The sequence below is a fragment of the Trichechus manatus genome, unplaced genomic scaffold, assembly GCF_000243295.1.
Source record: "Trichechus manatus latirostris isolate Lorelei unplaced genomic scaffold, TriManLat1.0 scaffold00026, whole genome shotgun sequence".
Classification (NCBI taxonomy): domain Eukaryota; kingdom Metazoa; phylum Chordata; class Mammalia; order Sirenia; family Trichechidae; genus Trichechus; species Trichechus manatus.
The window spans coordinates 2,560,602-2,575,531 of record NW_004443962.1 but is presented as its reverse complement, the minus strand read 5'-3'; positions in this window follow the sequence as shown (position 1 = coordinate 2,575,531).

Below are 14,930 nucleotides of genomic sequence, written 5' to 3'. Positions count from 1 at the left end.
GTCTCTTTAACAAATAGTGCTGGCATAACTGGATATCTATCTGCAAACAGTTGAAACAAGACCCATACCTCACACCATGCACAAAAACTAACTCAAAATGGATCAAAGACCTAAATATAAAATCTAAACTAGATAACTGGAACCTCCTAAAAATCAAGCACTTATGCTTATCAACAGACTTCACCAAAAGAGTAAAAAGACAACCTACAGACTAGGAAAAAATTTTTGGCTACGACAAATCCAATCAGGGTCTAATCTCTAAAATCTACAAGACGCTGCAAAACCTCAACAACAAAATGACAAACAATTAAAAAATGGGCAGAGAATATGGACACGCACTTCACCAAAGAAGACATTCAGGTGGCTAACAGATACACGAGGAAAAGCTCAGGATCATTAGCCATTACAGACACGCAAATCAAAACTACATTGAGATACCATCTCACCCCAACAAGGCTAGCATTAATCCAAAAAACATAAAATAATAAGTGTTGAAGAGGTTGTGGAGAGACTGGAACACTTATACACTGTTGGTGGGAATGTAAAATGGTACAACCACTTTGGAAATCGATTTGGCACTTCCTTATAAAGCTAGAAATAGAAGTACCATATGATCCAGCAATCCTACTCCTTGGAATGTATCCTAGAGAATTAAAAGGACATCACACGAATAGATATATACACACCCATGTTCTTTGCAGCATTGATCACAATAGCAAAAAGATAGAAACAACCTAGGTGCCCATCAACAGACGAATGGATGAACAAATTATTGTATATTCACAGAATGGAATACTATGCAATGACAAAGAACAACGATGAATCCTTGAAACATCTCATAACATGGGTGAATCTGGAAGGCATTATGCTAAGTGAAATTAGTCAGTTGCAAAAGGACAAATATTATATAAGGCCACTATTATAAGAACCCAAGAAAAGGTTTAAACACAGAAGAAAGCATTCTTTGATGGTTACGAGGGTGGGGAGGGAGGGAGAGCAGTATTCACTAACTGGATAGTAGACAAGAATTATCTTAGGTGAAGGGAAGGACAACACACACTACAGGGGAAGTCAGCACAATTGGACTAAACCAAAAGCTAAGAAGTTTCCTGAATACAACCAAACACTTTGAGGGACAGAGTAGCAGGGGTGGGGGTCTGGGCACCATGGTTTCAGGGGACACCTAGGTCAAGTGGCATAACAAAGTTTATTAAGAAAATGTTCTGCATCCCACTTTGGTGAGTGGCGTCTGGGGTCTTAAAAGCTAGCGAGCAGTCATCTAAGATGCATCAATTGGCTCCAACCCACCTGGAGCAAAGGAGAATGAAGAACATCAAAGACACAAGGAAAATATTAGCCCAAGAGACAAAAGGGCCACGTAAACCAGAGACTTCATCAGTCTGAGACCCAAAGAACTAGATAGTGCCTGGCTACCACCAATGACCACCCTGACAGGAAACACAACAGAGAGTCCCCGATGGAGCAGGAGAAAAGTGGGATACAGAACTCAAATTCTAGTAAAAAGACCAGACTTAATGGTCTTACTGAGACTGGAAGGACCCTGGAAGACACGGCCTCCAGACTGTCTCTTAGTCCAAAACTAAAACCATTCTCGAAGCTAACTCTTCAGACAAAGATTAGACTGGACTAGAAGACATAAAATGATATTCGTGAGGAGAGTGCTTCTTAGCTCAAGTAGATACCTGAGTCTAAATGGGCAGCTCCTGTCCAGAGGCGAGATGAGAAGGTAGAAAAGCTCAGGAGCTGGTTAAATGGACACAGGCAATCAGGGGTGGAAAGGAAGAGTGTGCTGTCACAGCATGGCGACAGTAACTAGGGTCACATAGCACTGTTGGATAAATTTTTGTATGAGAAACTAACTTGAACTGTAAACTTTCATTTAAAGCACAATAAAAAAAAGAAAAGAAAAGGAGTTTCCCCAGACTGGGGCGGGCCCAGAGAGTGAAGTATAGCAGAAATCTCAGGTGATCCTTATGAACATCCTGCTTAAGAAATTTTTTTTTTTTTTTTGTACTGGAGGATTGGGACAGGCACTGTCTTTCTATAAAACCAAAATATGCTTAGTGCTTCCAATTCTTCTCCTGAAAAGTTGGCAATGGCAGAGCAGGAGATTGGGCTGAGAGTGAAGGTAGGGAGGAAGCTTGCCGCCCAGGATTAAAGCAGAGCCCTGGGGAGGTTTCCAGAAGCCAGCTTTCCTCAGGGGCTGTGCAAGGCAATGCATGGAGCACACGTTCTCCTCCTGGCTCCATTGTTGCTAAGTCACTATGTGGCCTTGGGTGATTCTTGCCTCCTTTCTGATAAGTAGCTTCCTCCTTTGCTTCAAAAACAAAAAAACAAAAAAGTCGAGAGGGCTGAGTTGGACAAACTCTAAAGTCCCTTCGAGCTCCAAGTTTATCTGTTTATCAAACAGCCTAATCTTTGCAAAAGCACTTGCAAGGGCCACAGCCTGGGGATGGTCTTTGCAAACCCTGCTGGCAGACTCAAGGCTTTGGAGGTTACACAAAGGGCACCAAATACCCCTTCCATCAAGATAAGAGAAGGAACATGTCGAAAGCCTTTTGTCCCTGGCTGCTCACATGCACCTCAGCACGGCTCAGATCCTCGGGGGCTCTGGGACTTGTCTGGTTTAACCCTTATCTCGCTGCAGTCTGTGGTCGGGGGCAGAGGTGGAAGCAGTGCCTGCAGATCGCAGGTGTGTCTGACTGCCCAGCCCTGGGGGGGGTACTCAGGCTGCCTCTGCTGAAACCAAGAAATTGGGTTTGAGTGCCTTCTGATCGGAGACCTCTCGATTCTGTGGTGTGAAAAGTAAAGGAATTAAAAGCCTCAATTTCTTCATCTCAAACTGTGAGAGCAGGTAGAGGAATTATCTCTAAGGCTCCTTTCAGTTGTAAAGATTTTGGTTTGTTGGCAGGAGAATATGCTTGTTTCATAATTGCAAGCAAAGATCTAAAATAAAAAATATTTGAGTTGATAACTCAGGATTCTGATGGCATGACTTTTACTGAATTCCTTTCTTTCCTCCGCCATATTGTTGGATGGTCTGACTTTTTAGGTTGAGTTTAAAGATAATAGTTTCATCATAAGTAAAAACTAGCTTTCTATTTACCTTGTCTTTATTTAAGGCATCCTTATGTTTTTGGTTAAAGCGATGGACTGCTAACCGAAACGTCGGTGGTTCAAAACCACCAGTGGCTCTGTGGGAGAAAGATGTGGCAGTCTGCTTCTGTAGAGATTTATTGCCTTGGAAATGCTATGAGGTCTCTGTGAGTCAGAATCGACTCAACAGCAGTGGGCTTTACGTTTTTTAGGGAAATAGTCGTTAACAGTGACCTCATTAAGTTTTAAACTCAGTGTATTCATTTAATCTCCATTCTAAAAAATCACAAAGATTTCTTGATATAATTTCTAAAGCAATGAAGGGAAAGCATTCAGGCTGTACTCACTTCCTAATTTATTTTTCCATTTCTAGATCCAGCGGCGTGTAATTGGTAATTGTGAGAAGAAAAACGTGTACAATTTTAGGAAAATATACACCCCTGAGGGTATGGATAGTAGCTTGTGAGAACATGAGAGGCTAAGCAAGAAAAGTTAAGGCATGTCATTTATGAAAAAGGACTAAGGTGGGGGGAGTTAGTTTCAGGACTCAAGTTGCTCCTGTCTGCTGGGACTTCTCCTGCCTCCGGCAGATACCCCTTCCACTGTTCTTCTTCCCTCGGGCCCCTCCATGCCCTAAGGAAAACATTGGTCCCCCCACAGAAGGCGCCTGCCAACAAGGTTCTTTCCTTCTCCACAGCTGCCTGCCCCTGGCCTCTGAGCCTGTGGGCCTAGCCTGAGAGCTTTCAGGGGACTTTCCCCCAATGAAGCAGGGCCATGGAAAGCAGCGGGGGTCAGCTGTAGGAGTCAGGTCCCGAATACACTTTTTGTTTCTTTTCTCCACAGCACACTGTGTCCTCAACAGGGCCATCTCTACATGCCAGTGCGAGAGGGGCTGCCTGAAATCTCCCCTTGGCCGCCGAGACCCACAGAGGCAGGGGCCAGAGGCGAATGCCAGAATCACTGAGAACTCGCGGGGACTGAGAAGGAGTCCCTTGAAGTAATTCCATCCAGGAGTGTCAACGTGCAGTTTCTGTTTGACTGCAGTCAAATTCTTGTGACAAATATTTATTGAGGCCTCCTAAAAGCCAGGCCCTTTGCTCAAGTATGCTTCACAGCATAAAGAGAAGGAGGAAATGTGGTCCAGACCTGGGCCCTCGAGGCTGCTTGGGAGACACACGTACTCACCCAGCACTCTGCAAGCTGTGGGTTCCTTTTGGGGTGGAAGACTCTCAGCTGGCTTGGTAGTGGTCTGGACTTTTAGGACTGGTCTGGACTCCTAGGAAAAGGGAGCAGGAGGGAAAAGGGGTGGGTGGTGAGGCCAACCTGAGGATATTATAAAGCAGTGGCTTCTCCTGCCCTGTCTGTGGACTCCAGCTCCTCCAAGGCACAGAATTCTCAGGTAGTGTCTGGTTTGCACTTAAAGGTTCAAACCCACCCAGCGGCACCATGGAAGAAAGGCCTGGTGAACTGTTTCTATAAAGATCACAGCTAAGAAAACCCTAGGGAGCAGTTCTACTCTGTAACACATGGGGTCGCCATGAGTCAGAATCAACTTGACGGGTTTGGGTCTTTTTCGGTCTGTCATTACAATAGCCTTCTAATGGCCCTCTAGATTCACGATCCTCCATTTCCTCAGAGATAGAAAATGATTGAGAGAACTAGGATTGTTTAGCCTGGAGAAAGGTGATCTCTCGATGATAGATGAGAGTGACTGCAGATAACCTGAGGTGCTTTCATGTGGTTGAGGGATTGAATTTGTTCTCTAGGACCCCAATGGGTGGCAAGGAACTAGGACTGAGGGATACAAGCATCAGAGCAGTTGAGTCTACATCCATAGTAGGAACGCATTATAGTAGATTTCTCCAAAAATGGAATGGGCTGCCCCATACCTCATGTCTTAGTTATCTAGTGCTGCTATAACAGAAATACCACAAGTGGATGGCTTTAACAAACAAATTTATTCTCTCACAGTCTAGGAGGCTAGAAATCCAAATTCAAGGCATCAGCTCCCGGGGAAGTCTTTCTCTCTCTATCTGCTCTGGAGGAAGATCCTTGTCATCAATCTTCCCCTGGACTAGGAGCTTCTCAGCTCAGGGACCCTGGGTCCAAAGGATGCACTGTTCTCCTGGCTCTTGTTTCTTGGTGGTATGAGGTCCCCATGTCTCGGCTCACTTCTCTTTTTTATGTCTCAAAAGAGATTGACTTAAGATACAACCTAATCTTGTAGATTGAGTCCTGCCTCGTTAACAAAACTGCCACTAATCCCACCTCATTAACATCATAGAAGTAGGATTTACAACACACAGGAAAATCACATGAGATGACAAAATGGTGGACAATCACACAATACAGGGAATCATGGCCTAGCTGAGTAGACACACATTTTGGGGGGATGCAATTCAATCCATAATACCTCAGCAAGTAGTGAGTATATCTGATAGGCTCAAGGGACAATCAAATATTAGATAGTCTAGGGAGTTTTAAAAGCCCCTCCTGACTCAATTACCTATTGCTGGATAATAAACCACCTTCAACTTAGTGACTTAAAAGAACAATGATTTGCTATTTCTCACAATTCTGTGAGTTGATGGAGTTCAGCAGTGTGGTTCTTCTGCTGGTTTTGTCCAAGTCGCTCATGTGGCTGCAGTCATCTGACAGCTTGACTGTAACTGGAGTATCTAAGATGGTTCATTCACATATCTAAGGCCTTGATGCTGGCTGTTGGCTGGACCTCCCTCTCTATGTGGTCTGTTATCATTCACTTGTCTAGCCCAGGTTTCCTTACATGGTGGTAGGAATGTCACAAGAGAGCAGGAGAGGAAGCTGCATGACCTCTTAAAGCCTAGGCTGCAGAACCTACACAGCATCACTTCTGCCACATTCTATCCGTCAAAACAAAGCCATCCCAGGCTCATAGAATGGGGAAATAGACTCCACTACTTTGTGGGAGGAGCTGCAAAGAATTTGTAATCTACCATAAGTAATCTACCACATTTAACAAACTGCCTCTGCTTCTAAATCTTCCACGTGATCCCTTAGGAGCCGATTAGCCACTGGTAAGGGCCACGTGGTAAATTTCTAAACCTGTGAAGAGGGGGGTATAGTAGATATGCATTGCCTACCAAATGTCTGTTCTCCCTCCTTTTTTTTTTTTCAGTTATATATTCCATCTCCCACTGTCATGTGCTTTAGGGGAAACTGACCTTGCCCCAGCTTCATTAGTAGGGCTGCTAAGTCTAATGGATTGAGAATTTCATTACTGATGGTCTCCCATCACTGACTGGCCCAGGAATACAGGCCAAAACCAATAATCTCATGGCTTTATTCTGGCTTCAGAGCTTGGTTGGGAAAGAGCATGTAATTTACTGCAGGCCAATGAGACAGGACAAGGTGTTTCTTGGGGGGCTTCTGGGAAACAAGTTTCCTCATTCTTAAGATAGAACCAGGGGAAAGGATGCCACCTTGTTACCAGATCGAGCATGAAGGCATCCTAAGGAGGAAGGCAATGCCACAGAGATGCTGCAGAGAGATGCCGTGGGCGCCCTGGTCAGCCCACGCCTGACCTGTGGACTTGTTACAGTTATGTGAGCCAACAACGTCCCTTTATTGTTTAAGCCAGTTTGAATTGGATTTTTTGTTACTTGCGGCCGAAAGGATCATAACTGAAGTTCTTAGATAGTGGACTGTGTTGAATGGTGTCCTCCCAAAATACGTATTGGAATCCTAACCCCTAATCCTCTTTGGAAGGAGCCCTGCTGGTGCAGTGGTTAAGTGCTTGACTACTAACCAAAAGGTCAACGATTTGAACACACCAGCCACTCTGCAGGAGAAAGATGTGGCAGTCTGCTTCTGTAAAGATTAACCAAAACCAAAGCAAACCCATTGCCACTGAGTCAATTCTGACTCATAGCGACCCTATAGGACAGAGTAGAACTGTCCCATAGGGTTTCCAAGGAGTGGCTGGTGGATTTGAACTGCTGACCTTTTGGTTAGCAGCCAAGCTCTTAACTACTAGGCCACCAGGGTTCTTCCTTAAAGACTATAGCCTCAGAAACCCTATGGGGGTACTTCTGCTTGTCCTATGGGTTGGCTATGAGTTGGAATCAATGCCAGGCAACGGGTGGTGGGAATCCTCTTTGGAAATAGGGTTTTTTCTTTTCTGTGTTGTCTTAGTTATCTAGTTCTGCTATAACAGAAATACTTCAAGTGGATTGCTTTAACAAACAGAAATTTATTCTCTCACAGTCTAGAAGGTTAGACGTCCAAATTCAGGACATCAGCTTCAGGGGAAGTCTTTCTCTCTCTGTCGGCTCTGGAGGAAGGTTTTTGTTATCAATCTTCCGCTGGTCTAGGAGCTTCTCAGTGCAGGGACCCTGAGTCGAAAGGACATGTCCCCCTCTTGGTTCATTTTCGGTGGTAGGAGTTCCCCCTGTCTCTCTGCTCACTTCTTTCTTTTATATCTCAAAAGAGATTGACTCAAAATACAATCTAATCTTGTAGATTGAGTTCTGCCTCATTAACATAACTGCCTCTAATCCTGCCTTATTAACAACATGGAGGCAGAATTTACACCACATAAGAAAATCATATCAGACAACAGAATGGTGGACAATCACACAATACTGGGAATCATGCCCTAGCCAAGTTGACACACATTTTTGGGGGACACAATTCAATCCATAATATATGTTGATTAGGTCATACCAATGTATGGTGTGTTCTAAACCTAATCACTTCTGAGTTATAAAAAGTGCAGATTAAACACAGAGACACATATACATACACTGGGGAAGACAGATGCCATGTGAGAACTGCGTACGAGCCAAGGAACCGAGGAACACCCAGGACTACTTACAAGGAAGGAATCAACAAAGTTGAGACCCTGATTTGAACTTTTAGCCTCCAGAACTGTGAGAAAATAAATTTCTGTTCTTTAAAGCCACTCCCTTGTGGTATATCTGTTAGAGCAGCACTAGATAACTAAGACAGATGGTCTAAATCTAACAACTCTATTACCAAACCATACCAAACTTATTGCCATCTAGTCAATTCCAACTCATAGCAACCCCATAGTAGGCTACAAATCAAATACTGGTTTTTAGAGGGAATAATAAATAATAAATAATCCCTGGTGTCTCAGTGGTTAAGCACTCGGCTGCTAACCAAAAGGTTGGCAGCTTGAACCCACCAGCTGCTCCATGGGAGAAAGATGTGGCAGGCTGCTTCCATAAAGATTACAGCCTCGGAAATCCTATGGGTCAGTTTTACTCCGTCCTATAGGGTCACTATGAGTAGGAATTGACTCGACAGCAACAAAAGTGTAATGAAAAATGTAATTTTGTTTTGCTTTCCTAGAAAGAGATGAAATAGAAGATTCATTATATCAGAAAAGAACTAAAAATACCCTTAGATATCACCTGTGCAACAGCCTCCCTCGACAGACAAGGAAACGGAGACCCAGACACTCTTCAGTGGAAACAGGACTCACAGATTCCCCAGCTCCCAGGCTAGTGTGCTCACCGCTGCACTACACCGCCTATCTCCACCTCTACTCCACAGCACTGTACTTACTCAGAGACCCTGAAGCTGGGAACCACGGTGATAGTCATACTGTAAATGCGAACTTCTAAACAGTCACTTTGGAAATCTATTTGGCAGTTTCTTACAAAAAAATTAAACATTATGACCCAACAATCCCATTCCTAGGCACTTACCTTAGAAGGATGAAATCCTACATCCACACTTGTACAGGAATACTCAGAGCAGTCTTATTCATCAAAGCTAAAAACTGGATACATCGCAGATGTCCAACAACACGTGAAAGGATAAACAACGAATTGTGGCATTTGTGATATAGCCATACAGTGGAATGTTACTCAGAAAAAAAAAAGGAATGAGCTGTTGAAACGTACAACACCATGGATGAATCTCAACAACATGCTGAGCGAGGGAAGCCAGACACAAAGGAGGACACATTGCTGGAGTCCATTTATATGACGTTCTGAAACAGTACATCTGATCTGTGGGGCCTGGTAGCAGATCCGTGTTTCCTTCACGTGTGTGTATGGAGAGCTATTGACTGGGCAGTGGTTTGAGGGGAATTTCTGGGAGAATAGAAATGTTCTGAGCATTTGTCATGGTATGGGCTACTTGGGTGTATTTACTTGACAAACCTGGTCAAGCACTTCCGATCTGAGCACCTCATCGCATGTAGTTTATACCTCAAAAAATTTTTGGAAGTGAATTTCCAGCCACAGACAGGAAAGTACAGTATCAACATTCTATCTAGTGGAGAAGAGGGTGTGTGAGTTAAGCTGTTAGAATGAGCTGGCAGTGGGGCGTGCTGGATCCAGGGCTGGGAGAACCACTGTGGATTCCACGGGTGCTAATGGCTGGGGTCAGCCAGCTTCCTGTGTTCTCCGCCAGCACCTAGCTGTCAGCATGGGCCAAACCACAGCTGCTGTAATAACAGATTGGGAGAGCTATTTCCTCTCGGCCTTGCAGCCACATCACAGAAATCAGCCATAGCTCTGGCCTGCTTCCCCCGGCCACTTACTGCCTCATGGAGCTCACCAAAATCTTCCCTTTCCTTACCCTCAAACACCCTTCTGGCGCCTTCCTGGGCCCAGGCTGCCTTTACATTCCCCAAGCTTCCTGGATGATGAACTCTGGTTTTCTGACATTCCAGAACAATTCCACTGGGCCGTTGCAGCAATCCTTTCTATAACTTTTTTTTTTAATTGCCATTTGTCTTTTCTTCCTATTTCCTGCCAAACTGCCAAATCAGGGACTCTCCAGACGCCAGCATCTGGTATTAAATTTCAAGTCTGAGTGATCTTCCAAACTAATGTTCTTGAAGAGGCAGGGAACATCTTTTGCTCACACGTTATTCATCCGTTCAAATTGTATCTTGTCCTCTCATTGGCTTCTCTGCTGAAATATAGCTTTCAGCATGTCAAGACTATCCTACTTAAGATAGTCCTTAGACTGGCCTCAGGCCCTAGGTTCCTTGGAGAATATGTGATCTATTGTTTTGTTGTTCTCCTCTGTTTTTCTATTAAAACAAATCAATAAATCACAAGTAAACCCTTTACTAAGCAACGGCAATGAATGAATAAACGAATTCAGTTTTCCCCTTACGATGATGTGTACACGTAAAATGTAAAATGAAGTCGCTTAAGATGACAGACATATGGCACCTGGACAAAGCCTGACTGAATCTGGGGCTAGAGGTGGTTTCACAATCCTGCAGTCTCACAGATCCAAGAAGGTGCGCCCGGGATGGAGAAGGGCCACAGCCCCAAGCTGCCTTCCTTTTGCCTCTCCGACCATTGTAGTCACCACTGGCGCTCTCCCATGGAATCAGAAGTGGTGACGCCCAGGTGTGTCAGGTAAAGTGCCTGACTGAGAGATGGAAGAACTGTTTTTGGTCCCAGTGCTATTACCAACTCATAGGTGGGTCATTTCCCTCCTCTTGGTGCTTGCCACCATCTTGGGCCTTGGCAAGGATCAGTAGGTTTCAACCTCAGTGCCTTTTGTGGGCCAGATAAGAGGAAATGGGGTGTTGATGGGGACAGGTGGAAGAATTGTTGTAGCTGGTGGGGCTCCTGGCCACCTCCTACCTCTACTTCATCCAGAAGCATTTCACCTTGATCTGTTTTCTATCTTGGGCTTCCAGGGAAACCCAACCAAAACAACAATAGTAACAGTAATAAGTTTCAGGCCATGTTTAGTATGAGATGATTCCTAAAGGGCCCCTTTTACTCTGATATATGAGGATTTACTGTTCCTTCCTAGAGCTGAGCATGGGGGATAACCTGCCTGGCCATCAGTCCCTCTCAGAAGGGGCTCCAGTTAGCAACGCTGGGGAAACCACAGAGAGGGGAGGAATCTTGCTCTGTGCTTCTTGGCATGTGTACTGTTTAGTAAGTGTCTTCTTCCTTCTTTCCTTCCTTCTTTCCTTCCTTCCTTCCCTTTTTTCTTCCTAAGCAATCCCTGGAGTCCTGCCTGTGTCCTTCAGATCTTTCAGCAGCAATGAGTGCCTTTCACACTCTGAGCTGTGTCAAAGTGAATGTTGATGCCATGTGTGCCCGGCCTCTGTCGACACAGTTCTGGCATGTGGGCGGCAGAGCTGAGCCTGCCTGGGACTCTCTGTGCCCACCTGGGCTCATCTGCTGCTGTAGTAAATCTCAGGGAGCTGGATTTGACTGCCTAAGGGATCCTTTTCAAGCCTCCATGGCTGCCAGCTGTTCAGAACTGCCTTCTGCCCAGCGCATGATGCTGAATCAGCAAAAAAAAAAGGGTGCCTGGAGAAGAGATTGGGAGAACCGTGAATAGCAAAACACAGCCCAAGCCTACCACAAAACAAATGTTGCACAAAAGCTTAATTCCACGGATAAACAGCTCTCGGCGGCGCTTGACTGAGCGTCTGCTTCCCATTTCGTTATACCATTCTGCCAGATGTTCCCCTCTAGTAATACATTCTGTGGAGGCCCGCATGAAACGCAAAAGTAGAAAGCTGCAAGGGTGGCTGGCAACGCGATGTGGCAGCATGCAGGAACGGAGGGATCTCTGAAAGCATCCTCCAGCCAGCTGCACGTTCCCAGAAAGAGCTGCCATGAAGCGGGCTCTTTGGGCCCCGTGAAATTGCGTCCAGTCTGAGACGGTTTTCACATGAGTGTAAGCAGTAGAGGGAGGACCCCTCGATTTTCCAGACTTTATGTGCACTGGTGTAATTTAAGAACTGGATGTGAGCACCATTCTCCGGGGTTTCCCAGTCTGGGAACTCCAGATGCTGTGTCTGACAGCGTCTTCCTTTTGTTCAGAGTGCTCTCAAGGATCGTTCAATCACTTGTTCACCCTGTGAGCGCGTACTGACAGCCCCCTGTAAACTAGTCACTGATTGTGTCCTCTTTCAGACGTGGTCCCTGGATTCCTTCAGGGCCAGTACCAAGACTTACTCATCTTTGTACGTTCTAGAAGATGAGAGCTCAGCTGCTAACCAGCCACTCCATGGAAACCCTGTGGGGCAGTTCTACTCCGTTCTGTAGGGTCTCTACGAGTTGGAATCAACTTGACAGCAATGGGTTATAAGTTATTGAATATATATTTGTGCAATGAAGCATAGAGAAATCTCTCTCTTTGTGTTTTTCTTCCTCTGGATTCCAGAGATACAAGCTCTTGGCTGGTCCTATGTGATGGCTGGAAGGTGAAGACGTTGGTCTGGCCGCTTTCCACGCGGCAGGCAGAAGGAACAAAGGCCTCTTGCTCTGGAGGTGTTCTCCATCATGTTGAAAACTGTGTCCAATCTCATTGTGCGAAGCAGCAGGTAGCTATGAAAGGCGGCTCAGGCCCCCATTGTGACCGCCTTGGCTGCAGGTGAAAGGTCAGTTCACAGGCAAGACTCTGACCCTTAACTTTTTTGTTCAGAATGTCACAAGGTAAATTAATCAGATTTATGGCATTAAGCTCTGCCAATATCTTTATCCGCTCAGCTCTTTTGCTCCAGCAAACTCTCTCTCTTAGGAAAGAGAAAGAGGAAAAAAACGTTCTTTTTTTCTGACGAAGGAGGAGGAAGTGCTTTTCGTTTCTCTCGTGGATTTTGCTAAAAAGTGAAAGAGATTGGGCACGTATAGATAAAGCACAGAGGCCAGCAGCAGCCCTGTCTGCCTGGAAGAGGTAGAACGACGGCTCTTGGAAGTTAAAGTGGACCTTCCTGGCACTTAATCAAATGCCCCTTAGCATGAGGACAATGCAGAGGGCAGATTTTGCTGGTGGTGGTGGGCTTCTTGATATCTGGGCGCAGCCTCTCCTTCAACCAGAGTAACTCAGCAAGACCCACTAGGGAGACATCACCAACCCTGGACGTGGGCTCTGGCTCATCAGGACCCTGCCACGGGCAGTATTGGAGCATTTCCCTGTCTTTAGGGCAGGTAGGCTGGAAGCGAGTGAGCACCCCCCCGCCCCAAAGCTAGAGAGCTCCAGCTTGAAGCTGGTTCCCAGCAGGAGTGGGAGGGAGGCCGCCTATACTGCAGGTGCTTTTCAGGCAGGCTCACAGGAGAGCACCAACTTCCTGCTGCTAGAAATTTGTCTGCAAATTTTTTCTCATTCAGAAGTGACGGGGTCCAGGAGACCTGGCTCGGTAGGATAACTTGATTAAGGCTTGCCCAGGGGACCCAGATGCCTGGGAATGGGCTGAAAGGGAGCATGCTGCCTTTCTAACCTCTCACCAGGACAAAGTGACAGGTTGCAGCTGGAGGATTTCTCCACCTCGGCTCTAAGGATGCCGATGTTTCCGGCTCAGAGCCCTCCAAATGGCATACTGGTGCTTTTAGTACAGCTCATTGCAGGAAGAGAAAAGTAACAAAGGGTCGTTTCCCCACAATAGTTTGCAGTATAAGGGTGGATCGTGTTCATTTATTCATTCATTGTCTCAACAAGTATTTACTGAACACCTACTACGTGCCAGGTTCTGTTTCATTGTTGTTGTTTGGTGCCATTGAGGCGATTTTGACTCATAGCAACTCCATGTGACAGAGTAAAACTGCCCTGTAGTGTTTTCTTGGCTGTAATCTCTATGGAAGCAGATTGCCGGGTCTTTCTCCCACGGTGCTGCTCGGTGGGTTCAACCCACCAACCTTTTGGCTAGCAGCCAAGCGCTTAACCACCTTCCCCACCAGGCTCCTTAAGTTCCGTTTTAGGCACTGGGAATATAGCAGTGAATATTTGAAGCAAAATCTCTGCCTTTATGGAACTTGGAGTCTGCTTGAGGGACACTGGCAGCAAATAAATATATAAATTCATAATACGTCGGGGGGGTGGTTAAATGCTGTAAAGGACAGTAAAGCAGGACCAGAAGATACAGAAGAATGACAGGTAAGGGCAGTACTTTGGATAGATGTCAGGGACATCTTCACTGATAAGGGGACAGGAAGGGATAGACCTGAAAGAAGGAAGAGCTTCACTCATTGATATCTGGGCAGAGTATTCCTGGAAGAGGGACTAGCAAGTGCAAAGGCCCTGAGGTGGGAGTATGCTTGATATGGTCAAGGAATATTCTTTTACAGTTATGAATGCAAAAAGGAATAATCATAATGGTGGAAATTTTGTGGCAGTATTGTTCTGAGAATTAGATGGAATATTGCTCAAAAAACACAGAGCACTGTGTCTGTTGAACAGCTAGAATTTAATAAATATTAACTGCTTTTATAATTATGGTTATTATTTACTAAGTTTTGGACTGTCACAATAATCTTATAAGGGAGGAGGCTGAGGACTATCTGTCTCATCTTTTAAGTGAAGACTCTGAAGTCCAAGGTCATCCAGTTGGTGGCAAATGGAAGTAGCTGGGTCCCTAAGGCTGCAAGCAGAGAACCACCCAGAGACGCTGCTGATTTGAATTGGGCTTTGCCTAAGTATGACATAAACTTTCATTGTATTGAACCACTGAGATTTGGGGGTTTGAGGGTTATTTGTTAAAGCAGCTACATTACTTACCCCAATTAATACAATTGCACTGGCTCCAGGGGCAGGACTTTGCCCCTCTAAGAGCTGGGCTTACAGCTTTTGGAGGAGAAACTGACCCACAGAGAAGGTCGTAGAAGAGACTAGGAAGTCTTGCCTCGTGCGGTTGGTTTAGGCTTGGTTCTTCCCGGGTTATTTTGATATTTTCGTAGTCAGCCACTGCTCCTCCTGTGCTGCATCATTCGTAACAGAGGACGGTAGCGTGCTGCTGAAGGTTCCTGTTTGGAAACAAAAGGGTAATTCTCGGGGGTGGGTGGAGGCAAGGAGTGGGACTAGAGGAGAGATGAAGG